Source organism: Cervus canadensis, chromosome 22 (assembly GCF_019320065.1).
Source record: "Cervus canadensis isolate Bull #8, Minnesota chromosome 22, ASM1932006v1, whole genome shotgun sequence".
NCBI classification, from domain to species: Eukaryota; Metazoa; Chordata; class Mammalia; order Artiodactyla; family Cervidae; genus Cervus; species Cervus canadensis.
In genome coordinates, this window is record NC_057407.1 from 5970995 (window position 1) to 5996048 (window position 25054).

Sequence of the window (25054 nt, forward strand, 5' to 3'; positions counted from 1 at the left end):
TTTCCTGCAGCATGTCTCTCCTCCTGTGGACTTGGCAGCCTTTTGGAGCCCGGCAGACAAATAAGCATCATTTCAAGAGTGTCTTTCTGTAGTCCCCAGCACCCCGGCTCTGGGCCAAGCTGCCCCAGCTGGCTCATGCCCCTGCCTTGTCCCAGTTAGCTGGCCCACCCTTGCATAGTTCCTCCCCCCATCCGGCTGACTCTCCTCTCCCTGAATGACTCAGCGCGGATCCTGCTGCTTCCGAGGGCCTTCTGGGCTGCTCTGGCCTCGTTTACCCTCATCTGCAGAACTTCTCTTGGGCTTGTGGAACCTCCTTGCATCTTGCAAACTAGATTCATTGTGTTGATCTGCTTTTTGTTCAGTCACTAAGTCGTGTCTTGACTCTTTACGAGCCCATGAACTGCAGCACACCAAGCTTCCCTGTCCTTCACTATCTCCCTGAGTTTGCTCCAACTCACTGAGTCAGTGATGCCACCCAACCATCTCATTCTATTTGTATTAATGATCAGTCTGCTCCTGGGCTCTGGGACATTGGTGGATTCAAATCCCAGTACTGCCACCTACTGGATACCCAACCTTGGACAAGACCCTTCATCCCTGAGCCTCAGTTTCCACATCCATAAAATGGGCATAAAAGTGGCTCCCAAGCTCCTATAGAGCTGTTGTGAAGATCCAACAAAAGATTGTGTGTAAAATCTGCACTTAATCTGTGTCAGAGTTCAGCAGACTTTCTCTGCAAAGAGCTGGGTAGTAGATATTTTAGGCTTTGCAGGTCAATTTCAGCAGCAGCCTTTCAGCTCTGGTGTTGTAGTGTGTAAACAGCCATAGACAAAGGAGAGTAACTGTTCAAATAAAACTTTATTTGCAAAAACAGATGGCAGCCAGATTTAACCCATGAACTGGTGTTGGTCCACACCTGGTCTTCGGAGTGGCCTTATTATCTCTGAAATGCTGTAAAGATCAGAAAAGAGAAGGCTGTGACTTTCCTCCCAGGCGTGAAAGTTTGGCCGAGAGCAATGCATGGAGCAGACAGACAGGAAAGGGGTGGCCAGGAGGAGGCGCTGTGGAGGAGGCCCAGACAGAAGCACAGGCTCCGTGTGCAGGGGTAAAGTGGGAGGGGGCCTGGCCAGCCAACCTTGAATGCTATGTGCACTCCCAGAATCATCGATTTCCTGTGTAAGAACTATTTCCTGAGCACTTATGTGCCACATACTGTGTTGTATGGCTCTGCCACAGGAGAACAACACAGAAACCCCTGCCCTCACAAAAGCTTGGGTTCCTTCCGAGGAGGGAAACTGAGGCCCAGAACTCCTCCCCAGAGCCCCAGAGCTGGTACGTGTCCTTTTGTATGAAGTGCATTTCCAGGGTTACTGCTGCTGCGGTGGGATAAGCACAGGATTTAGGGTCTCTGACCTGGACTTGAGCCTCACTGCCCACCCCCATCCCTCCCCCTCACTTCTTCGAGGTCCGTGATCTGTGCTTCCTGCAGTTGACACAGGATGCTGGGACCTTGGACTGTCTTCACTGTTAGAGCCTTTGGGTTGTGGCTATGTGAGCCTCCCTGGGCTTCTCTGTGACCCAGGGCACACAGAGCTCCCACATATCGGGGGGTGTTAGCGACCTCATTAAACCTGATGGATTGATGTCTACCACATCTGTGGAGGCGGCTGGGGAAGGGGAGCACTTTAGGGTAAACTTTCTAGGTCCAAGCCTTTTTCAGGGCTGTGTAGTATTCCCTACAGGGAATACTGTTCTCCCAGGGCAGACAGAGACCACCCCTGTCCCGGCCACCCAGTGGCAGACCCTTTTCTGGGCACCTTTGCAGCCTCATCCCTGTGAGTGAGCTGTGAGCCCTCCTTGTTCCCCCTTTACAGAGCAAGAAACCACAGCCCAAGAGCTTGCAAGGAGCCTGACTGCCCACAGTGATCACTGTTTGTGAATCCCCCAGCAACTGCACATCCTCTCCTTTAGCCTTATCCTCAGAACACTCCCGTGATGGAGGAATGCCCCCCACCACCACATCTCCCACATGCACTCTCTCTCACTCCCCCATTGAGTAAAACGGTATCATAAAGTGAGCAAATCTGAAGTGCACATGGATAGACTTTTCCCTCTGTTTATGCCTGCGTGACTACACACATATTTCCGGGTCCTTGGGGGGGCTCTCTTTTGCCCCTTTTCTGTTGAACCCAGAGGCACCCACTGTTTTGACTTATATCACTGGGGATCATTTCCACTTACTCTTGAAGCTTCGATCAGTAAAATCCCATGGGGTGTTCGCCTTGACTCGGCTTCTTTCACCAGCGTGTCTGTGAGATTCTTCACGGGGATGGGGGCAGTGTGCTTCTTTTTCAGGGCTGTCTAGTAGTCCCCTGTAGGAGTCCAGGAGATTTGTCTGTCCTCCTGTGGGTGGGCATGTAGTGTATTTCTTAATTATGAATTAGATCTCTGTGAATATTCAAGTCTGTGTGTAGACATGTATTTTCATTTCCCTCATTCAGAGTGGGATTTGGGGGTTACAGGGTAGGCATAGGTTTGAATTTCCTAGAAACTGTCAATGCTTTTCTCCAAAAAGGCCATTCTATTTCATGCTCCTGCCAGCAACATCAGAGAGTTTTCCTGTGGCTCCATGTTCTCATCAACACTTGATAGAATCTGTCCCTTTCCTTTTAACCATTCTGGTAGGTGTGTCACCATACCCATTTCCTGGACGCAGAAACCGAGGCTCACACATGCTGAGCCCTTTGCCCCAGACCGCACGGCTACTGATGCCGGCACAGAGACTTGGGTTCTGTGAGATTCTGGAATTGTGTCGCAGCCCAGAGTTCAAGGCATAGAGCATGGACAGAGTGAGAGTGGAAGAGGTGTTTGAATAAGTGTCTTCTGAACACGACGTGGATGGTTGAAAACTGGAACGCTCACCAGTGGCAGCGATGGGCCCAACTGGTGCTCTTGCCTGCTGGCACAGGGCCCCAGGTCCACGCCAGCCACCCCAGGGAGAGCCCGGGCTCCCTGGGAACTCCGCTCGTCCCTGCCACACCGCTGAGAACGCGTCCCCGTGAGCTTGCCAGGAGAGACTGTTCTTTTGCAAGCTGGCAGGACACAGTCTGCATTCTGCAGCCCCGGGCTCTCTCGGAGTCCCCGTCCCAGGGGCTCTACTGTCCCCAGAGGCGCTGATTGCTCCTCTCAGGAAAACATCGCATTCTAAGGCCAGGGGGTTAATGAGCATGCCTGGGCCTCTGGAGACTCCGGGTCGGCTCTGGCCCAGCCGTGGGTTTCTAGAGCCCTGTGTTCCCCTGGGCGTGCCTTGGAAACTAAAGCTGGGGCCTGAGACACCAGAAGTCTGAGATCCTAGGCCAGCTTTGCTCCTGTCTTGCTGGGTGACGTCGGGCAAGGTGCCTTTCCTCTCTGAGCCCCGTCACTGTGCATAAAATGGAGAGACTAAGAAGTTGGAGAGGCTGGGCTGGCGTCTGGGGAGCGAAAGCCTGTCTCAGGGTTTCCTCTGGCAACCTGGTGGCTTTGACACATTTGTTTATCACTCAGCTCAGTGCTTCTCAAGCTCTAATGTGCGTACGATACTCCTGGGGATCTTGTTAAGTGCAGATTCTGATTAGTGGGTTTGTTCTGAGCACCTGGATTTTTTTCTCAAGCTCCCCAGCTGATGGTGCTGCTGGTCTGAGGGCCACGCTTTGAGTAGCAAGAGCCCAGGAACTTCTCTCCCAATCCATGTGTTTCTTTAAATCATGTTTTTTTGAAACTTAGATTTCTCCTAAGCAGTAACATATATGAACCACTGGTTTGAGGTACCAGGCATGTCTTTTGCCAAACACACAGTAAAATGATCATGTTGCGTGCTCAGTCACTTCAGTCGTGTCCAACACTTTGTGACCCCATGAACCGTAGCCTGCCAAGCTCCCCTATCCATGGGATTTTCCAGGCAAGAATACTGGAGTGGGTTGCTGTGGCCTCCTCCAAGGGATCGTCCCAACCCAGGAATCGAATGCACGTCTCCTGCAGTGCAGGTGGGTTCTTTATGGCTGACCCACCAGGGAAGCGCTAAAATGAACGTGTTAACTATGAGTATAAATATGGCAACCCTCCCCTACCCTGCTGAGACCTGTTTATTTTTTTTTAATGAATATCATAAGTTTTGTCAGGTTCCTTATGCTTATGACCTAATTTAATCTTTAAAACATCATGAAAAGTAGATAATTCTTTTAAAATATCTTTTCTCTTTGTTATCCAAGTAGTATAGGTATAATGAAACTAAAGACCAGTTTGAAATTAGAGATAAGGAAAAAAGAAAATATAATCACCCCCAGATTTCACTCATATCTCAAATGGGAAATTGAGGCACACCCCCAGACTGACTCGTCTCAGGCCACACAGTGGGCGAGTCCCAGGGCTGGGGTGTGGATTGGGTCTTTCTGGTGCTTTTCTGTGATCCCACACTGAGGTAATAAAGCAACATTATAGAAATTTTTTAAATAGAAGAAAAAATATGACCACGATTGTATTTTGCCTTCCCCTCTGGCCTTTTCCTTATTCTATTATTATGCAGATAGAATTATGAAGTGTGACCAGTTGTTTTTCTCTGATTCATTTCTCAGTGTTCTCATCTGTAAAGTGGGGATGATAATGGAGCAGACTCCGCAGAGTTGGGTTGGGGGAGGAATGGTGTCCTGCAGGCAGAGCATGGGGCCCAGTACCTAGTAAGTCAGGTGCAAATGCCCTTCTGCTGTGGATGTTACAACTGTGATTCTAAACCACCACGTCCTAGAACATTGAGTCCATCTACTCTGATTTCTGTGTTGCTGGGCGACAAGGGGGCTTGTAATTTTTTGTTTTAAATAACTCGATGATGAACTAGATTATGGCCACCTGTTACATTCTGTGGCTGCTTCCAATATCCAGTGGAACAGATGCTGTATGCCAAGGTTGAGGAAGAGAAAGGTGAACATTTATTGATCACCAGTGGTGTACCTAGTTTTAGGTTGGATACATTTACCCTTGTCTCCTTTAATTCTCATGAGCCTGTGAAATTTACTATACCCATTTTCCAGATGAGGAAAACTAAGACTCAGGCAGAAAAAATAATGCAAAGAAAATAGCCTGCTCTCTATTAGCTAAGAATCTTGATTAAGTATAGTGCCTCTTTTCTTAGTATGGCACTTTTCATTTTTTAATTTTTTGGTTAAGATTTATTTATTTACTTGGCTGTGTTGGGTCTTGGTTGCAGCATACTGGATCTTTGTTGCATCATGCAGGATCTTTCGTTGTGGTACCTGAGTTTAGTTGCCCTGTAGCATGTGGGATCTTAGTTCCCCAACCAGGGATCAAACCCATGTCCCCTGTGTTACAAGGTGGATTCTTAACCACCAGACTACCAAGGAAGTTCTAATATGGCACCCTTTAAAAAAAACAAAAAGCAAAATCATATTCCTTCTCATCTGTGTCAAAACTCATACTGAACAATGAGTTCTGGGTTGCAAAAAAGGATTTATTTTTGCACCCATCTATAAGTCTTTGTCCACAAGTTAAATAAAAACAAGCACAAGTGCTGTTAATACCAGTATAGCACCTTTAAAACAAAGCAAACACCCAAACTCCTTGCAGACATGCTTCAGTCATGTCTGACTCTTTGCACCCTTAGGGACTGCAGCTTGCCAGGCTGCTCTGTCCATGGGATTCTCCAGGCAAGAGTACTGGAGTGGGTTGCCATGCCTTCCTCCAGGCAATCTTCCCAACCCAGGGACTGAACCCACATCGCTTATGTGTCCTACACTGGCAGGTGGGTTCTTTACCACTTGCACCGCCTGGGAAACCCAAGGAAACAAACTCCACGTGCCCTCTGTCATCCTTTGAGAGTAAATCTAGGGATGGTTCACCTCTTGACCTTCTCCCTTCCTAGGACAGGCTGGAGAGGGCCTGGGGGCAGGCAGGGGACTCAGTTATGAAAGCCTACAGAGACAGTAGTAACCACTGTTGGAGGGAGCGGTGGGAGGTGGGGACGTGAGGAGGGCCTGGCATTTGGGAAGCCAGGCTGTCCTCTCACCTCTGCACCCCTCTCTCCGTGACCTTGAAAGTGAAAGAAAGTGACAGTGTTAGCTGCTCAGGCGTGTCTGTCTCTTTGCAGCCCCATGAACTGTAGCCCACCAGGCTCCTCCGTCCATGGGATTCTCCAGGCAAGACTACTGGAGTTGGGTAGCTGTTCCCATCTCCAGGGGATCTTCTTGACCCAGGGATCAAGCCTGGGTTCTCCTGCATTGCAGGCAGATTCTTTACCATCTGAGTCGCTGGGGAAGCCCCCTGTATGACCTTGGATGAGCCCGCTGGCCTCTCTGGGCCTCAGTTTCCCCACCTTCTCAGTTATCCTGCAAGGGATCTTTAGCTCTGACAGTTGGTGAAGTTTTTAACAATAAGTTGAAGCCAAGTATTTTCAGTTGTTTTCTTTCTGTGTTCTCAGTTAATAAGAACATAGAGAGCTTGGGCTTAGGCCTCCTTCCGGGAGCTTTCACCTGTATTCTGTGCATCTGTGGGCTGTAGGCTGTGTTCTGCACTAAACAGAATCCCATTCCAAGGAAAGAAAGGGGTCTGGTTCCTGCTTGGTGCTTCTGAGGGTCTCCCTGAAGCCCTGATCCCTGTGATGATGTATGGTCTCTCTCCTCCCTCACCCCTAGAGATGAAAACAGCAGACGATCCCTAGACTCCATCCCCAGCGGGCTGTGTCCACCATCTGCCCGCACACGAGACCTTTTCCTCTCGGGAATAGTGCAAGCTGGTCGCATGCTCAGCTCAAAGTCAAAATGTTAACAGCAGTGGCCGGAAGAGCTGGTGTTTCCCAGGCATGCTCTGCACCAGGCGTGGTGCTGGGTTCCCCACACAGCCCCTCCTCTTGCCCTCTCGGGGGAGAGGCAGCTGTCATGCCCCTTTTGCAGGGCAGCGACTAGGTCCAGAGGGGCCAGCACTTGCCAGGCCCCAGAGCCTAAATCCAGAAGTCCGGTTCCAGAGCCAGTGCCCTTGGCCACCTGGCTGGACTCATGAGACTCAGAAGGGGCCGCAGAGCTGTCTGGGGTGGGGGGAAGGCTGCCCAGGGCTGGAGCATGCAAGCTGGGCCCTTAAGTGGGCATCTACCACGGCCTGGGGGGGAAGGAAGAGCCGACGCCATGGTGGCTGGAAGTCTGCAGTCTCAGGGAGCAGGGGTGGTGGAGACGCCAGTGGAGAGTGTGATGAAGGCTCGGCCCAGTGGGAGCGGTGTCAGAGGCCGTGTTAGAAGGGCGCGTTACGTCAGCAGAGGAAAAGGTCTATTTGGGAAAAACCCTGAGCTAGTGTGCTCTGAGAATGCCCGCAGCCAGGCAGAAGACTGGACGATTCTGCTCTCAGGAAGCTCAGGAGCCCCCAAAGAGACAGCCGCTGATGCTGCCAGGTCAGCGTCTCCCAGGGCACAGCCCAGCTTCAATGAAGCCCACCCTCCACTGATCACCCCCACCCCACAGAGCTCCCTGTCAGCTCTTTGTCCTTCTCCCCTAAATGGAAATAGACCTCCAGGCTCAGCAGGCATCTGAAGGAAGCAGGGGCCAAAACAGAGAGAAAAGAAATCAAGAGGCAATAGAGACGATGCAGGAAGCAGAAGATAACTGCCAGGAACCGTTGTGATTAACTTCTCAGAGAAGTAAATATTGCATCTATGAAACGGAGAGGCAAGAGAAGGACCATTTGGAGAACAAAAAGGACTCTTGGAAACCTGCCTCTAATGTTGCAGAAAGGAATATTTCAGTGGGATTTGAAATGGGAAGAAACAGGCAGGGTCTGGCCGCTGCATGGATGTTGGGGAAAGGGCTGGTAAGACCAGAAGAGGCTTCTGAGCTTGACCAGGTAGGGCTGGGCAGAGCCCATATTTGCTGAGCAGTTCACTGAGAGAAAGCAGGTTGTGGGAGGACAATCGCAAATTCATTTTATTTTTGTTTATTTATTTGGCCGCCCCATGCAGCTTGCTGGATCTCAGTCCCCCAACCAGGGACTGAACCCCGGGCCATGGCAGTGAAAGCCTGGAATTGTGATCACTAGGCCACCAGGCAACACCCACAGATTTATTTTAGATGAGTTGGGCTGGAGGGGGATCCAACAGCAAAGCAGCAGAGGGTTGAAACCCAGTGCGAGGAAGCCGTTGCCGTCAGTTTGGAGCATGGCCCCTCGTGGTGCGTCTCTACCTCAGCCAGCTGTTTTCTTTCTTCTTTAAAAATTTTTTTGACGTGTGCACCCTACGATTTATTGATTTATGTTTTTGGCTGTGCTGAGTCTTCATCGCTGCATGCGGGCTTCCTCTCATGGCAGAGACCAGGGGCTACTCTCTGGTTGCAGTGTTTGGGCTCCTCGTCGCGGTGGCCTCTTGTTTCAGAGAACAGGCTCTAGTGGGTGGGCCTCAGTCGTTGCAGCACAAGGGCTCCCTTAGCTGTGGCTTGTGGGCTCCGGAGTACGGGCTCCGTGGTCGTGGAGCATGGGCTTAGCTGTGCTGCGGCGTGTGAGATCTTCTTGGACCAGAGATCGAACCCGTGCTCCCTGCATTGGCAGGCGGATTCTTATCCACTGCACCACCAGGGAAGTCCAGCCAGCTCTTTTCAAAAGCAAACCCCCAACCCTGCCTCTGAGATGATGGTTAACAATAGAGATTTCCAGGTTTGCCACGTCAGACCCTGGAGGGTGGGAATGTGTAATTCAACAAGCTCCCCAGGAGTCTGATATAGACCAACGCTTGAGAACCGTTGGTCTCTGGAGTGGGTGGTAGACTGGAACACAGGGAAGAAATGGAGAAGTCAGGATGAAGAGAGTGAACAGGAAGTAGAGGTAGGTTTAAATCCAGGAGGACACTCATGTGGCACATTCTGCCATCCCAGTGCAGTGAAATTATTACTAATTTCAAAATAGCAACAGCTCTTGAGTATTCAGTAGCAGAATCACTGATTCAGGAAGCAATTAACATAGACATTCAATCAATTATTCATCGCATTACTAATGTGTAGCAGTAATCAAATTGGCCTTTTAATATGTATATTTTTTCTTTTAATTAACCCTGTCCAAAACTGGAGTAAAGCTCCCAAGCAGAAATATATTTGGCTTAATTAAAAAAAGAAGGCGAAGAGGGGAAAAATATTATCTCCTTACCACGTGTTAAAGGGACCCAGAGGTAGGACTGGCTCTGTGTGCTGTCTTATGTTTGTGGTCTGAGCTGCACCAGGAAGCCCCAGGGCCTGTCTGTAGGTGCCTGAGAGTGCATAGTTAGTGGTCAGATGAAGCTTTATTGTGTCCCTGTCTGTGGCAGAACAGAAAGAGCACTGGACTTGGAGTCAAGACCTCCAGATTCCAATTTTAGATCTACCCCTGAGTTCCTGAGTGACCTCAGAGTTGCCTCTCTGAGTCTCCCCTTCTCCCAACGAGGGGTCTGAGTTAGACACTTTCCAACAGTCTTCCAGCTCTGACTGTGTTCTCCTTATCACGTGACCACTGCAAATGCCTTTCAGCCTGTTAGTATGAATGAGTTTATGCCTGTTCCTTTAAGAGGTGAAGAGAGAGGCCAGTCACTCCAGAGTCGTTTCCCTGGGGGCTTCATTGATCATCCTTGCACTGTGGCTAGAGTATGCAGTTCCACCACACACCTCCTCTTGCCTTCTAATAATTGCTAACATTTATCAGGCACTTCCTATGTGGACGGGACTAAATTTTTTTTTTAAACGTGGTAAGATTTGTTGTTGTTCAGTCACTAAGTTGTGTCCAATCCTTTGCAACCCTGTGGACTGCAGCATTGCAGACTTCCCTGTCCTTCACCATCTCCTGGAGTTTGCTCAGACTCATGTCGATTGAGTTGGTGATGCCATCCATCCGTTTCATCCTCTGCCACTCCCTTCCCCTGCCCTCAATCTTTCCCAGCATCAGGGTCCTTTCCAATGAGTCGTCTCCTTGTATCAGGTGGCCAAGGTATTAGAGCTTCAGCTTCAACATCAGTCCTTCCAATGAATATTCAGAGTTGATTTCTGTTAGGATTGACTTGTTTGATCTCCTTACAGTCATTCCAAGGGACTCCCAAGGGTCTTCTCCAACACCACAATTCAAAAGCATCAATTCCTCAGTGCTCAGCCTTCTTTATGGTCCAACTCTCACATCCATATATCTGTGGTAAGATATATATAATGTCAGATTTACCATATTAACCATGTTTTAAGTGTGCAGTTCAGTGGCATTAAATATACATTCATCCATAGGTATCCACGGGGGACTGGCTACAAGACCTACCTTGGATACCAAAATCCATATTATTGACCTACCTTATCTGTGTTCCACATCTACAGATTCAACCAACTGCTGATCATAGACATAGTACTATATTTATTGAAAAATAAGGGTATAAGTGGACCCATGCAGTTCCAGCATGTTCAACTAGTGTTGTTCAAGCATCACCATCATCCATCTCTAGAAATTTTCATTTTCCCAGACTGAAATTCTTGTCTAAGAGCTTTAAGTGGGTTATTTTTATTGAATCCTCACTACAACTCCCAGAGATAGGGTCTGTTATTATCCCAATGTACCAGTGAAACATGGCCAGAGTAATGCTGTGTAACAAACAACCCCAATACCTCAGGTAGATACAATAATAAACACTTCTTTAGCTCACAAGTCTGTAGGTGGTCCAGGAGTTGGCTGATCCAAGCTGGCTCCATTTGTGTCTGAACCTCTGCCTGGAGCCAGCAAACTCATTGAAGGGAATGTTCTTCTCATGGTGATAGCAGAGGCCCAAGGGGGCAGATAGAAGCCTGCAAAAGCTTTTAAGATCTAGATTCCAACTGGCACCCCTCAGTCCATTGGCCAGAGCAAGTCACTTGGCCGGATGTAAAGCCCCAGGGCGATGAATTTGACTGCACTCCTTAAATGAGAGTAATTGCAAAGTCAGTTAACAAAAGGCATGAATCCAGGGCAAGCTCAAAATGTATGGAAAGAGTAACATGGAAACTTCCAGTACCATATGTAAAATAGATCGCCAACAGGAATCTGCTCTGTGGCTCAGGAAGCTCAAACAGGGGCTCTGTGTCAACCTAGACAGGTGGGGTGGGGAGGGAGACGGGAGGGAGGTTCAGAAGGGAGGAGATACATGAATACCTGTGGCTGACTCACGTTGAGGTTTGACAGAAAAAAACAAAAATCTGTAAAGCAATTATCCTTCAATAAAAAATAAATTAATCTAAAAAACTATACCCAAGTTAAAAAAAAAAAAAAAGAATGCAGACCAGTGATACCACCTTTTATAGCTCCATTGCAGAGGCTACTCACTCCTACCTCACAAGTCATTTAAGGAGTCAGCCAGGAGGCCATGGAGGCGTCATGCAGAACCCCACTGGGTGCAGAGGAGGAGACCGACAGGGCTCACTTCTTTTAGGCAAAAATCATCCAGGGTGCATTTAAATAAGGGTGCCCCCACCACAGTGGTTTCAGCTTTCTTCAACAGTTTACAACTCCATCCAAAGCTTTTAACTTGGCATTCAGTGCTGGGAGCTGGACTTGAAGGGCCCGGCCAAGTTTCTCTGGCTCTCCGACCCCTGAGTTCAAGCTTTGGCTAGACCATTTGCCGCACACCCGTGTCTGTGCCTCCGCTCCTGTGGGAGGCTTCATGGAATCCACCCGGGTCCAGGGCAGGGTCCTCTCCTCCAGGCCATCTGTCACCGGGGGCTCCAGGTGGAGAGCCGGCTTCCCATGGCCTTGAGCGGCATGGTCTCTCACAGCGCATGGGACACCTGCCGCAGCTCTGGTACCCCTGCTGAAGATTCTGTCCCTGGCACCACTGGGCAGTCCTCTTGCCCCGGGCAAGGGCCTTCCCCAGCTTCTGTCCTTCTCGGGGAGCCGGGGAACCCCATAGGATCAGCACTGACCCTGGACACCAAGTCAGTCTTGCAACAGCCTCCTCGCCCTCACCTGGGTAACCACAGCACGGAGCTTCCAGACAGCTCCCCTTCTCAACCCCCCGAGTTTCAGACCAAGCTCTTAGAGCAAGTGAAACATGGAGAAACTCCTCTCTTTTCATTTGGGGCCCAAGATAGACAAAAAGGATGAAGTAGGCCAGCTCTCTGACCCAGAATGTTATATTTAAACTCAGCTTTGCATGTGTGCTTCAGTAATGACAGCGAGAATTTATCCTCATTAAGGACCCAGGAGCAGGGTGGGCTCAGGTGGGCTAAGTGGGCCTCTCTCGGCATAGTTGAGGGAGGGTCTTTCAGGGCTGGGTCAAGGTGGCAGGATGTGTTGCAGGGCTAATATAAGTTGTGGGAAAAGCTGGCTGTCCTTGGAGGGGCAGCAAGCCCTTCGCTCCCAGCCAGTGGAGCATAAGGCTGGGCTCCAGTGGGGCTGGCCTGGGCCAGTTGGTGGCTCAACCCCCTAGGGGGTTTCCATGCAACTCTCTCCACCAAGAAGCAGCCTCTGTGTTCACATAATTTTGGCCAGAGAAAGTGAGGAATCTACCTTCTTCCTCTTGCCTGCAACATGGGAGGAAATCAGTTGGGATAGTTGACAACTATTTCATTGGTTCAGGTGCAACAGCCAGGATCCGTTACAGTTCCAGCCCAGCCTTCTGGGAAGACACTGGTTTCTTAAAATCCCAAACAGTGGACCACGCTGACCTCATGGCTAGGCAGAGTGGGTGGTCACCTTAGTGATGGGGCTTGAGGGGTGCCAGGACGCTCCCCCTGCAGCACATCCCACCCACTCACCAAACTGCTGCTGCCTGCAGTTCCAGCATCAGTACTTTAGTCATCAAATCATAAAATGTTAAGGTTCCAAGGTTTTAATTAGCCTTGGAACCTGTCTAATTCAGTGTCCTGGCTCAGAGTGCTTTCAGAGGATACTTGAACAGGCCCCTTATTTTAGAGTGACTTCATGGCAGAGCAAGGTTCAAGTCCAGGCTGTGAGACTCTCTGTCCAGTGTGAAATTCTCCATGCCCGTGTATCTCGGACTTCCCTGGGCATCACAGTCTACCAGGGATTTTGCTGAAAATGGATATTCTAGGTCACTTGGTCTGGGGTGTGGCTTGAAATTCTCCATTTCTGAAAGCTCCCTCAATTCAGTCCTCATGACAATCCTGGGAGGGATGTTATCCCCATTCGATAGATAGGAAAATTGAGGGTCAGAGAGTTGGGTAATATGGCATGCAGAATAATAACCCGCCCTCTTGCCTTGGATGTCAGCACTCTAATCCTGGGAATTGGTGAATGAGTTACCTTCCGTGGCCAGAGGGACTTTTCTGCTGTGATTAAGGATAAGGACTTTTAGGTGGGAGATTAACTTGGATTATCCAAGTGAGCCCAGTGTAATCATGGGAGTTCTTAAAAGCAGAGAACTGCTTTCTTATCTGGTCAGAGATCTGTGGTAATGGAAAGGAGGTCAGAGAGAAGTGACGTTTGCTGGCTTTGAAGTTGGAGGTAGTGGGTATTGGCCAAGAAATGTAGACTGCCTCTAGAAGCTGGAAAAAGGCAAGAAAATAGATTCTCCCCTAGAGCCTCTAGAGAAGAAAGCAGCCTGGCTAAGATGTTAGTTTTAGCCCAGTGAGCCCTGTGTTGGAATTCTGACCTATAGAATTGTGAGATAATGCATCTGTGTAGTTTGAAGCCTCTACATCTGTGGTAATTTCTTATGACAGGAACAGTTAGAAAAAATGCAGACTTTGGTGCCCAGAGTGGGTTGTTGCTTTAAAAAGTACCTAAAAATGTGGAGTGGTTTTGGAACTGGGCAGTGGGCAGAGGCTGAAAGAGTTTTGAGATATTTGATAGAGAGAGGGGAAAAAAAATGTAGTTTGCCTAGACTCTACTGTTAGTAGAACTATGATTATTAACAACTTAATTAGTGTTGACCCAGAGGAAAAAAGGATCATATTATTGGAAACTGGAAGAAAGGGGATCCTTGTCAGGGGGGACAGAAATATTAGAAGTGTTATAGCCATGCTTTCCGGGAAACAAACTCACTCAGAAGGACAATGCAGATAGTGGAGTGCAGTTTATCACACTGGCGGGCCCAAGGCAGAGTCTCCTCTTAGCCAAGGACCGCGACCAGCATTTGTAAAATCTTTTATACCCCATGTGTACGTGTCCAAACCCACCAGCCCAAATCCCTTGAGGCCTACAAAGGAACGGTAAATACAATCACAATAACCCCATCATTCACGTGTTATGTGTTCAAACAGTTAATAATCAATAAGCGGTTATATTCCAACCAGTTAATAACCGATAAGCCTGTGGTTACATTCTGATAGATACTGTCCGGAGGCAGGGGTGATTAGTGTCAGTTTTCTCTTAACCTGGATGTGATCTTCAAGATTCCCCTGCCCAGAGGGGGTCTTATCCTTCCATTGTCATTCCCACAGGCGCTAAGCACAGAGTTCAGAGTCCACTGGAGAGGTGGCCGCGCACGACCAGCACAGACAGGCCTGAGATGGAGTCCAGGCCCTATGAATTCCTTCTTCAGAAGGACTATATCCTGCAGTTTTCTGGGAAACAGAACTTATAAATGATGAGCTTAGGTACTTAGCTGACATTTCCAAGCCAGTGTAGAAGGTATCTTCCTGTTGCTTATGGAAAACTGTGAGCAGAAACAGATGAATTTGAGAGAACTGTTCAACAGAAAAAAAAGAAGGACTTGATAATTGGGGAGTTCTCTGCCTGTCTTACTGGGAAAAGATGCTAAAATTGAGAGGTTCCCTGTCAGGAAATCATGCTCCAGAGAAAAGGCTTTGTGTGCAGCCTACAACTTTCTGCTAATACCTAAGCAAGACCAAAAGTTCAAAGTATTCAGTCACACAAAAGGCTCTTTGAAGAGATTAAGGGTGTGAGTCACAGATCCCTTCAGTCAAACCCAGGAGTATCTCAGAAGCTTAAGGGTGTGTGTTTCCTAAGCCATCTCACCAAATGCCAAAAATAAGGGAGGGATTTTCTAGGAAAGACATGTTGAAGAGCCTCTTGTCTAATGGAGTGAATTCCCATGACATACACAGGAGACCCATGGGGCTACTGAGAACGTTATACCAGCAGAAACACTGCCAGATTGGACTGAAAGAGAATATGAAATGAAAGCAGGCTGTCAGATGTCCAAAAGTCTACTGACAAGACCCGGGCTGATAAAAGTGCTTATCTGCAAATACCTGCTACCTTGCATGAGAAAGGAAGGATGACTCAGAGGATGGAGTGGCAAGCCCATATAGAATATCCCTGAGCCACTGAGGATTATTTCTAGACCTTGAGACCTGACAGATTTGCCTGGCTGGATTTCAGAATTGCTTAGGACCAAGGACCTTTTTTTTTTTTCCTTCCATTGTCTCCTGTTTTTAAACAGGAATGTCTATTACTCTGTGTCTATCTCATCATCTTATATAGGGAACAAGTAACTTGTTGCCTTAGAGGAATTATGCTCCAGGATGGATCATAACAAGAGCCCTGTCCCAATTTACATGATTTAACTGATGACATTTGGGACTTTTGAGCTGATGAGATTCAGATGAGATTTTGAACTTGAAATTGCTGCTGTAATGAAATGATAACTGGGGGGACCTTTGGATAGAGTGAATGTATTTTGCATGAGGTATAGACATGAATCTTAGTGGGCCACAAGGCAACCTGTCATAGACAGAATAATGGCCCACAAATTCATCCCCAGAATCTATTAATATGTTACCTTGCATGGCAAAAGGATGCGATTAAGGTTAAGCAAATAGATTCTCCCCTAGAGCCTCTAGAGTGAACATGGTCCTTGTTGTTGTTGCTGATCAGTCCCTAAGTCATGTCTGACTCTTTGTGACCCCGTGGACTCCTCTGTCCTCCACTATCTCCTCGAGTTTGCTCAAACTCATGTCCATTGAATAGGTGATGCCACCCAACCATCTTATCCTCTGTTGCCCCCTTCTCCTTTTGCCTTCAGTCTTTCCTAACACCAGGTTTTTTCCAGTGAATCAGCTCTTCACATCAGGGGCCAAAGTATTGGCGCTTCAGCTTCAGTAACAATCCTTCCAATGAATATTCAGAGTTGATTTTTTTTTTAGGATTGACTGGTTTGATCTCCTTGACCTCTTTCTAGGGGGCCTCTTATTTTAGTTGCAAATGCCCCTGGGCAAGTAACCCACAAAGTGCTGGATCTGCCTCGATTTTAGACTGCAAACAACAGAGATTGAACTTGGATGATTTGGAGAGAAAGGGAATTGATTTAAAGCACCTTGGTCCTGGAAGGAACTCACAGCAAATACTGAGAACCAGGTTCAAGGCTGCTTGGCTAGGATCATGTCCCCACACTTTACAGTAGAACCAGCCTGGGAGACTGCACTCCCAAGGTCGGGGCTGGGGTGTTCGGCCAGTGGAGCCCGGGTCACATGCCTGACCCTGTGCGGCAGAGGTGGGGAAGCCAGCCACAGGGATTTTCAGCTTCTTGAGTATGATAGTGGGCTCTGAGTCACAAGATGGGCAGCTCCCCAAATAAAGGGAAGAATTTAGGTACCAGGCAAAGTAAATGGCATGTGTCCCAGGGGCAATGTGTTGGGTTAGGCTGTATCTTAGACATAATTCCTGTGTCTCAAATGAGCCATAAAATTCACCTTCCCTCCTGGCTGCTAGTTCACCTTCCCAATTTTAGTTTCTCTTTCCGATCTTGGAAATTCCCCCAAAGTCACTTGATCCGCCAAGGGTCCCAGATTGTAAAACAGAGTCCGTAGGTAAAGGCAGCCCCAGGGATTGTAAAGAGGAGTGTGTGCTGTGCACCCCAGAGGCCTGGAGTTGCTGACCCCCCTGAGGACCCTTTGTTTCTTGGGTCTCTCCTCCACTGTCACCCCCAAGGGCTGAGCCTGAGTCCCTTCTCACTCAGACATTCCACAAGGCTCTGAAAGGCTCAGCTTAACATTCTTCCTTGAACTCCCTCACTTTCATCATTTATTTTTTCTCTCACCCTCATCATTTATTTTTTTCTCTTTCCTTTTTTTTAGTTTATTTTACTTAAGTATAGTTAATTTGGGGGCTTCCTTGGTGGCTCAGCAGCAAAGAAGCCTCCTGCAAGGCAAAAGTCACCAGAGATGCAGGTCTGATCCCTGGGTTGGGAAGATCCCCTGGATGAGGGCATGACAACCTACTCCTATATTCTTGCCTGGAGAACCCCAGACAGGGGAGCCATAGGGTCACGAAGAGTGGGACATGGCTGAAGCAACTGAGCACGCACGCATAGTTAATTTGCAATGTGTTCATTTCTACTCTACAGCAAAGCAATTCAGTTATATATAAAGCCTTTCCATTGTGGTTTACTACAGGATATTGAATACAGTTCCTTAGGTACTTGTGGTTTATCCATCCTCTAAATACTAATTTGCATCTGACAATCCCAAACTCTCAATCCATCCCTTCCCCCACACTCACCACCCTGACAAACACAAGTCTGCTCTCTATGTCCGTGAGTCTGTTTCTGTTAAATATTATTCTTAGTTTTGTCATAAGGAATAATATGGAATAATGATCTCTATCTTTTCTTTCTCTTCCTCTTTCCAGGAGGTCAGTGTTGACGTTCTAGTTAAATTTTGTTTCTGGTTCATGCAAATAATCCATAACTACTGAAATAAGAAAAACTGGTTGTCAGGGTTGTGTTTAAAAGCATCTGTACCACTCTTTGGGAGAGGAAAGGAGTCACTTCCTATTTCTACCATTTCCCTGTTGGGACCCAGGGCGATTCACTTCATCTCTCTACGCTTATGTCCCCTCACCTACAAAACAGGCTGCATTCTTCCCAGTGGGAAGTGAGTGCTGAGTGGAGCCAGTTAAACGACATCGCCTGTACAACAGGACGGTGCCTTGCACACAGGAGGTGCTCCGTAAAGAGCAGCTGCTGTTCTCACGGTTTGTCACCTTGGTCACCATTACTCCCGGGTGGAGTGTGGGCTTTGGAGCCACGTAAGGATGTGATGATGCCAGCTCTTTAACATCCCCGAAATGTGAGCTCAGAAGCTCACATCACCTCACTGAGCCTGGGTCTCCTCATCTGGAAAAAGGGAGCAGCAGCCCCACATCACTGAGTTGACTGGAGGCTCAGCCAAAACAGGAAGGCTCTGTGAATAGCAGCATGTGGTTATATTTGGCCAGACTGTTGTTTCCCGTTGATGGCAAGTCTCTCTCCTTCGTGTCTTTTCCCCTGACACTGGTCAGTTCGTAGGTTCTTAGTTTGCCTGTCTGCTGTTCAGACAAAAACAAGCCAGGGAAAATAGAAGACCAAGGCTACACGCCTGCATTCTCAATAGCGGGAGCCATGCGAATGGACGGGCTTTGCTGGTGGCTCAAATAGTAGAGAACGCACCTGCAATACAGGAGACCCGGATATGATCCCTGGGTCAGAAAGACCCCCGGGAGAGGAAAATGGCAACCGTCTCCAATATTCTTGGCCTGGAGGACTTCATTGTCAGAGTAGCCTGGCGGGCTACAGTCCATGGGGTTGCAAAGAGTTGGACCCAATTGAGTGACTAATATGCAGTGCAAATGGAAAGAGATGGGTTTAGAGTTGGGGCATTCTGAGCATTACTGGAGCCACTCTTCAGGGATGTTGACTGACTTTATCCAAGAATTCACATGTGGTGCTCAAACTGAGCAGGAGGCGGTGGCTCCAAGCCTCTTTCTCAAAAGGACCTTTCTGAAGCAGAGTCAAAAATAGCTGCTAGTAAAATGACTATTCAACAGTCAGAGCCGAAGTGTGGGAAGCAAACTTTCCCTGAGCTCCAGCCACGTGAACCTGTGTCTGTTTAGACCTTGGAGTGTTTCGGTTTTCTGTGGGAGGTTTTCCAGGAGGTTTTTCTTTCTCTGGATGTCAGATGTGTGGCTTCTCACAGCACAGGCCACCCAAGCCCTGACCCTGCCAGGGCCTAAAAGTCCAGGCCAGCTTTGAGCAGCTCTGCCGGGCCCCATGTGTCTTTGGAATACATGGGCAGCAGAAAGGTGGGAGCTGGCTTAGCTCTGGTACCCTGGTCCAGGAATACCCCAGCCACCCTCCCGGGTCTCCTCCTGGAGGGATGGGCAGAAGCAAAGGGCTGCCCCTCGTTTAGCAGCACCTCTACCCCTGGTGCTGGAAGGGCCTGCAGTGGAGTCAGGGGCATGACTCGGGCCTTGGGCCTCCCCTGGGAAGGACCAGGCCCACCCTCTTGGTTCTCCTTACTCCCTTGAGGGACAGAGCCTGGCTTCAGCAATAAACGGTCTCTTCCCCAAGTTTTCCACTCGCCTAAGGGGCAGGCCTCATTTTAGGAGTTGGTTGAACAGGAGATACTGTCTCAGCCCTTCTCAGAAAGGCTTCTCAGGAAGTCCATGCTGCCTCCATCACACAATTCCCTCCTTCTCCGTGACCCTCTGGGTACCAAGGACCACTCAGTGATGCTCTGCCAGCACCCAGTAGCCATTCACAATTCCTGAGCACCTGCTAGGTGCTGTGGATAAAGCACAGTCTTGGCCTGCGGGGAGTGCCCACCTGTCCTTGTTTCCATCACCATATCCCATTTCCCAAGCCCAGCACATGTTCCTCATGCCATCATAAATAGACGTAACAACAGTGCTGAAGCTAACATTTCTTGAGAACCTGCACTGGCTGAAGCGCCTCTGTGAAGCCCTTTGCATGAATTTTCTCATGAAAATCTCACAACTATCTTGTGAGGCAGATCTTGTTATCATCCCCATTTTATAGAAAAGAAAACTGAGACTCGGAGAAGCCATGCATCTTGCCCAAGGCCAGGGGTGCCCTCAGATGGCCAAAGGGCTTCCCAGGTGGCTCAGTGGTAAAGAATGACCCTGCCAATGCAGGAGATGCAAGATATGCAGGTTAAATCCCTGGGTCGGGAAGATCCCCTGGAGAAGAAAACGGCAACCCACTCCAGTATTCTTGTCTGGGAAATCCCATGGACAGAGGAGCCTGCCAGGCTACAGTCCATGGGGTCGCAAAGAGCTGGACACAACTGAGCAACTGAGCCCACAAAGACCGATTGCCTAAAACCTGGCTGGCAAGCCCTCTCCCAACCTCTGTGTCTCTCCTGTCAGTGTGAACAAAGTCAGGATCAGCAAATACAGGTTTTATTTGGCCTCTTCCTAGCATGAGAGATGTTATTATTCTGATTTAGTGATTCCAGAAACCAAGGCTCAGAGAGGCCAGTGGAATTCCCTCAGGTCACCCAGGTGAGGCTTTGGTTTTAGCACTTCCAGTTGCAAAACTCCTCTTGCTGTGACGTATGGCCCCTTCATTCCAAAAGGGCATTTAGTCCTCCTGGGCTTTGATCAGCTGTGGCTAAGACGGAGTCTTGTAGGTTGCAGCGTATGCATTGGGTCCCTGGCCTTCACCGACTCTGGCTCCAGAAGACCTGACTCTGAAAGGGAGGGGCCAGGTCTGGCTGCCAACGGTGAGCATTCTGGATTGTCACAGTGGCCGGGCCCTGCTGGCATTTATGAGCAAGGGCAGCTATGACAAACCTGGACAGTATATTAAAAAGCAGAGACATCACTTTGCCAACAAAGGTCCGTGTAGTCAAAGCTCTGGTTTTTCCAGTAGTCATATACCAATATGAGAGTTGGACCATAAAGCAGGCTGAGCACTGAAGAACTGATGTTTTTTAACTATGATACTGGAGAAGATTCTTTGGAGTCCCTTGGACTGCAAGGTGATCAAACCAGTCAGTCCTAAAGGAAATCAACCCAGAATATTCACTGAAGGACTGAAGCTAACAGCCAGATACTTTGGACACCTGATGCAAAGAGCTGTCTCATTGGAAAAGACTCTGATCCTGGGAAAGACTGCAGGCAAAAAGAGAAGGGGGTGGCAGAGGATGAGATGGTTAGATGGCGTTACCAGCTAAATAGACATGAATTTGAGCACACTCCAGAAGATCTTTAAGGACAAGGAAGCCTGGAGTGCTGTGGTCCATGGAGTCACAAAGAGTCGGACATAACTTAGCAACTGAACAACAATCGGGATGTAACAGACCCCACTGTGCACTTGGGCCTGTCCTGAGTCTGACAGCGGTCAGTTTCTCATTGAAGGCTGATGTTGGTGAAGATCCTGCCCATTTCTATCTAAGCCCAGAACCCAACTCTGTGTTACATATTGACATTTGATACATCCTGGAATTTTCAGCAAACTAACCAAGTAAATCAGGGCACATCTGTACTTCATTTTATTTAGAACTCCACTAAGAGCTGTCCCCAATTTAAAACCCAGGGCCAGCAATGTCACCTGTAGTTTTTAAGATATTTTGGTGCTGATAGAATAGCCCCATAGTAGCTGTTAGTAGCTGTCACATTTCCAGTGATTCAGTGTGTGTGTGTGTGTGTGTGTGTATGAATTTATTTATTTAGCCCTCACTTCAAAATGCCCAACATGAAGAAAAGAGTTGACAGCTCTCAGTTGAATGTGTCTTCTCCTCCAAACCTTCATGCCCAGTAGGATCCATTGTCTGATGGCATCATCCTGGAGCCATCATAGCGAGGCGTTTTGATGTGGACATGCACACATGATTTTCCTTTCTTTTCTCCTCTGTATTTATAGTTGGGGCATTATAGGCCCTTTAAATTATGTATATTGCTAGGTCGTATTAGCTGTGAATTTGCTTTGTAGATAGTAAAAGGGGTGTTGGATCAGATGGGCCCAAAGACCACTGGCATAGTGGACAGAAACCACTGGTCGTGGCTGGTGCCCTGCCCCTACTTAGCAGGGACCTGGGATATAAGCATGAGCATTAGCTCTTACCCCCAGCCTCTGATGCCATCTGTTAAACCAGGTTCAGGCATTGGACTAGCAGGAGAGCAGTAGGTGTTGACAGATAACGGATGATGGGCTTTTGGATGAACCAACAGGTGGGTGGATGGATGGGCAGGTGGGTGCACAGATGAAGAGGAAAGTGGATGGATGGGTGTAGTAGGTGGACAGAGAGATGAGTGGGCGGGTGGGTGGATGGATGGGCAGGTTGGTACGCAGTTGGAGAGGCAAGTGAATGGATTGGTGTAGTAGGAGGACAGACAGATGAGTGGGCGGGTGGGTAGATGGATGGATGGATGAGTGGGCGGGTGGGTAGATGGAGAATCAAGTAGATGGATGGATGTGGTAGGTGGACTGACAGATGAGTGGGCGGGTGGGTGGATGGATAAGAGGGATAGGTGGACAGATGGGTAGACAGATGGGAGAGTGAACGCACAGAAAACCAGGTGGTGAACAGATAGCCTGATGGGTAAACAGTTGGCCGATGGGTGGACAGATGCAGTGACTGGACAGACACAGATGGATGGGTGGGTGGACAGATGGGAAGATGGATGAATAGACAGACAGGTGAGTGGGTGGTTAGGGGGAAGGACGAGTGGATGAAATGAGGGAAAGGGGAAGAAGAGGCACAGAGGCATTTACTCACTTTCCCGAAGTCACACAGCTTGTCTGTAGGATCGGAACCCAGGCAGTCTGACCTCAGATCCCATTCTCTTAATCACTGCATTATATTTGACAAAGTCACTTGCCGAAGTCACCAGTTAGGAATAGTTAGGCCAGGATTTGAAGCTGAGTCTGCCTGACTTATTACTACCCTGATGGACTGAAGACTGGAGAAGAGCACTGGGAATCAATAGTGAATGTCGTGGGAAGCTGGACCTTGCCCTCAGGCAACCAGGGAGCTGGCAAAGGGTTTTGTGTAAGTCTGGACGTTACACCATCCTTCTGAGTTTAGCAAGACGATACACACAGCAATGTAATGGCCGGGTTTTAGGGGAACCCACCTATGGGGAGGCTGTTGATTTTGGGGGAGGCTGTTGCAGTAATCGTCAATGAGGAACTGAGTCAGAGATACAGCTGAGGTGGCACAGAAGCAAGAATGGATTCAAAAGGCTTCCAGAATTCAGGTTATCAGGACCCGGTGGCTAAGCCCAAGTGAGAGAGGAGGAGCAGTAGAAATCACAGGGGTCTGTGTGACCTTGAACGCAGTCACTTCCCTTTCCTGAACCACATACTGCCTCACAAGTATGTATTAGTTAGGGCAATAAAGACAGTGCTGCTGTAACAAAGAGGCCCCCCAAGTACTGCTGCTTAAGCAAACTATTAACAGAAGCATTTTTCTACGGCGACAGGCGGGTGCTATTAGCTTGACATGGGGCTCTGCTCCATGAGGTCACTCACCAACCCAGGGCTACATGAGCATATTGAGAATGGCTTCTGAGAGGGTCAGGGAGGAGTGTTCCACAGTGGTAACCTAGATGATCAGAAGGATTTGTTGGGAATAAAGCAGGGCGTGAGGGGTGCAGGTGGAGGGAGCAGGATATGCAGAGGCCCTGAGGTGGGACCCAGTGTCATGCCCTGGGGACACTGAAGGAAGGCCAGGGTGACTGGAACCCACGGGGTAGGAGATGCTGATGTGAGGAGGGCGGGTAGGGGGCCGGCAGGACGTGTGTGGGGTTTGGACGTCATCCACTGCAGGAGAGCCATTAAAGGACCAAAGCTTCCTGTAGTGGGACCCAGCTTCCAGAAGATCCTTCGGTTGGAGAGTGGATTGATTATAAGGGGTGATAGTGGAGGCCAGAGGCCAGGTCAAAGGTATGACATTCATTCGGGCCAGCAGTGATGGTGGATGACCATGGCATGATGAGGAGGGTGGCCATGTAGGGGAGAGGGCTGAGAGGTAGGGTCTGCAGGACCTACAGGCTGCGAGCCCGTGATGGGTGGCAGGCAGCCGGTCGACTGGCTTTGGGAGCCGTCTCCTGAGACTGGAGGAGAAGAGAAGCATGGCACTCACCTGGGTCCATGGGGCATTTAAGGGGCTTCTCAGCTATAAGGCCGGGCACTCGGAAGAAGGGCAGCCGTGGGGAGGTTCCTTTGTGTCCTCAGTGCATCAGGGAGAGAGCCTCAGTGAGACAGAACAGGTTGTCAGCCTCTGCCTTGGCACCTGCAGAGCCATGTCCCTCCTCTGAGGGCAGGTCCTGGCTGTCCACAGCCGCATCAGAAGCTTGGCGGGTCCCCACCAAGGGTCCCGCAGCACCCTGGCCTGTCTGCAACTCCTTGTTAGAGAGGGTGTCCACCACATCGCGCTTTCCCCCTGATTTGTTCAGAAGCCCAGCTGCTGCCTTTGCATTGCTCTAATCTCATTATCCCTGGAGTTTCACTTTCTTTTGGTGAAAATTTAATTGCCTGCTGAATGTGAAAGGGCCTGGACCAGCTGTTCAAGTTTGGGAAGTGAGAGTCAAATGCACCCAGTGATCAAAGCCTTGCAAGAGGACAGCGTCATCGTTATCAGCAGTGCCTTTAAGCAGGAGCAACTTCACTCCTCCCCAGATGGAAACCAAATCGCCCAGCACGGAAACTTGAAAGGAAGAGTGTTAAGCAGTTCCCAGCATTTGAACTGCCTGCTGCATCGTTAAGTCATTTTGCTTTGGAAATGGAATGCCCAGGACTCCTGAGCTCCCCATGAGGGGACACTCGCGGGGACGTCACTTGTGGGTCTTGAGCCTCCTCGGAGGTTCTTCCCAATCAAGCCCGGAATGAACCTTGAGAAATCGATGAGGTCTGCAGATGAGCTCCAAGCTTCCAGCCCGCCCCATCTGCGTCCCACCCTGCCACGTCTCAGAGGGCAGGACTGGAAGCCAGAGAACCCAGATGCAAACCCAGCACCCTGCTCCATGCCCTCACACTAGATTTACTCATCTATAAAATGGGCTGATGACACCCCTGACTACCTCACAGGTTTCTGAGAGGCCTCCACAAGATGTGAAGCGTGACAGTGCTTCATGAACAGAAACGTCATAGCCCCAGAGGTCACCAGCATCTGCGTGAGTGCATTCTCAGTTGTGTCAGATTCTTGGCGACCCCGTGAACCTTGGCCCTCCAGGCTCCTTTGTCGATGGAATTATGCTAGCAAGAATACTAGAGTGGGTTACCATTTCCTCCTCCTCCCGACCCGGGGATAGAATCCACATCTCCTGCACTGGCAGGCAGATTCTTCAGCCACTGAGCCGCCAGGGAACCCTATACCCGTAGTTCTGCTTGTTACCCTCCCAGGAATATACG

The 25054-nt window shown here is 49.1% G+C and overlaps 1 protein-coding gene and 1 non-coding gene across 11 annotated transcripts in view; one reads left to right on the forward strand and one right to left on the reverse strand.

Moving 5' to 3' along the window:
- ATP2B2 (ATPase plasma membrane Ca2+ transporting 2) overlaps positions 1–25054 on the forward strand; it is a 365670-nt gene that overhangs the window by 111019 nt on the left and 229597 nt on the right. The window lies entirely within an intron of this gene.
- On the reverse strand, positions 5436–5562 carry LOC122425230. Its single transcript, XR_006264774.1, has one exon. It is a non-coding gene; the product is annotated as a small nucleolar RNA SNORA40 (small nucleolar RNA).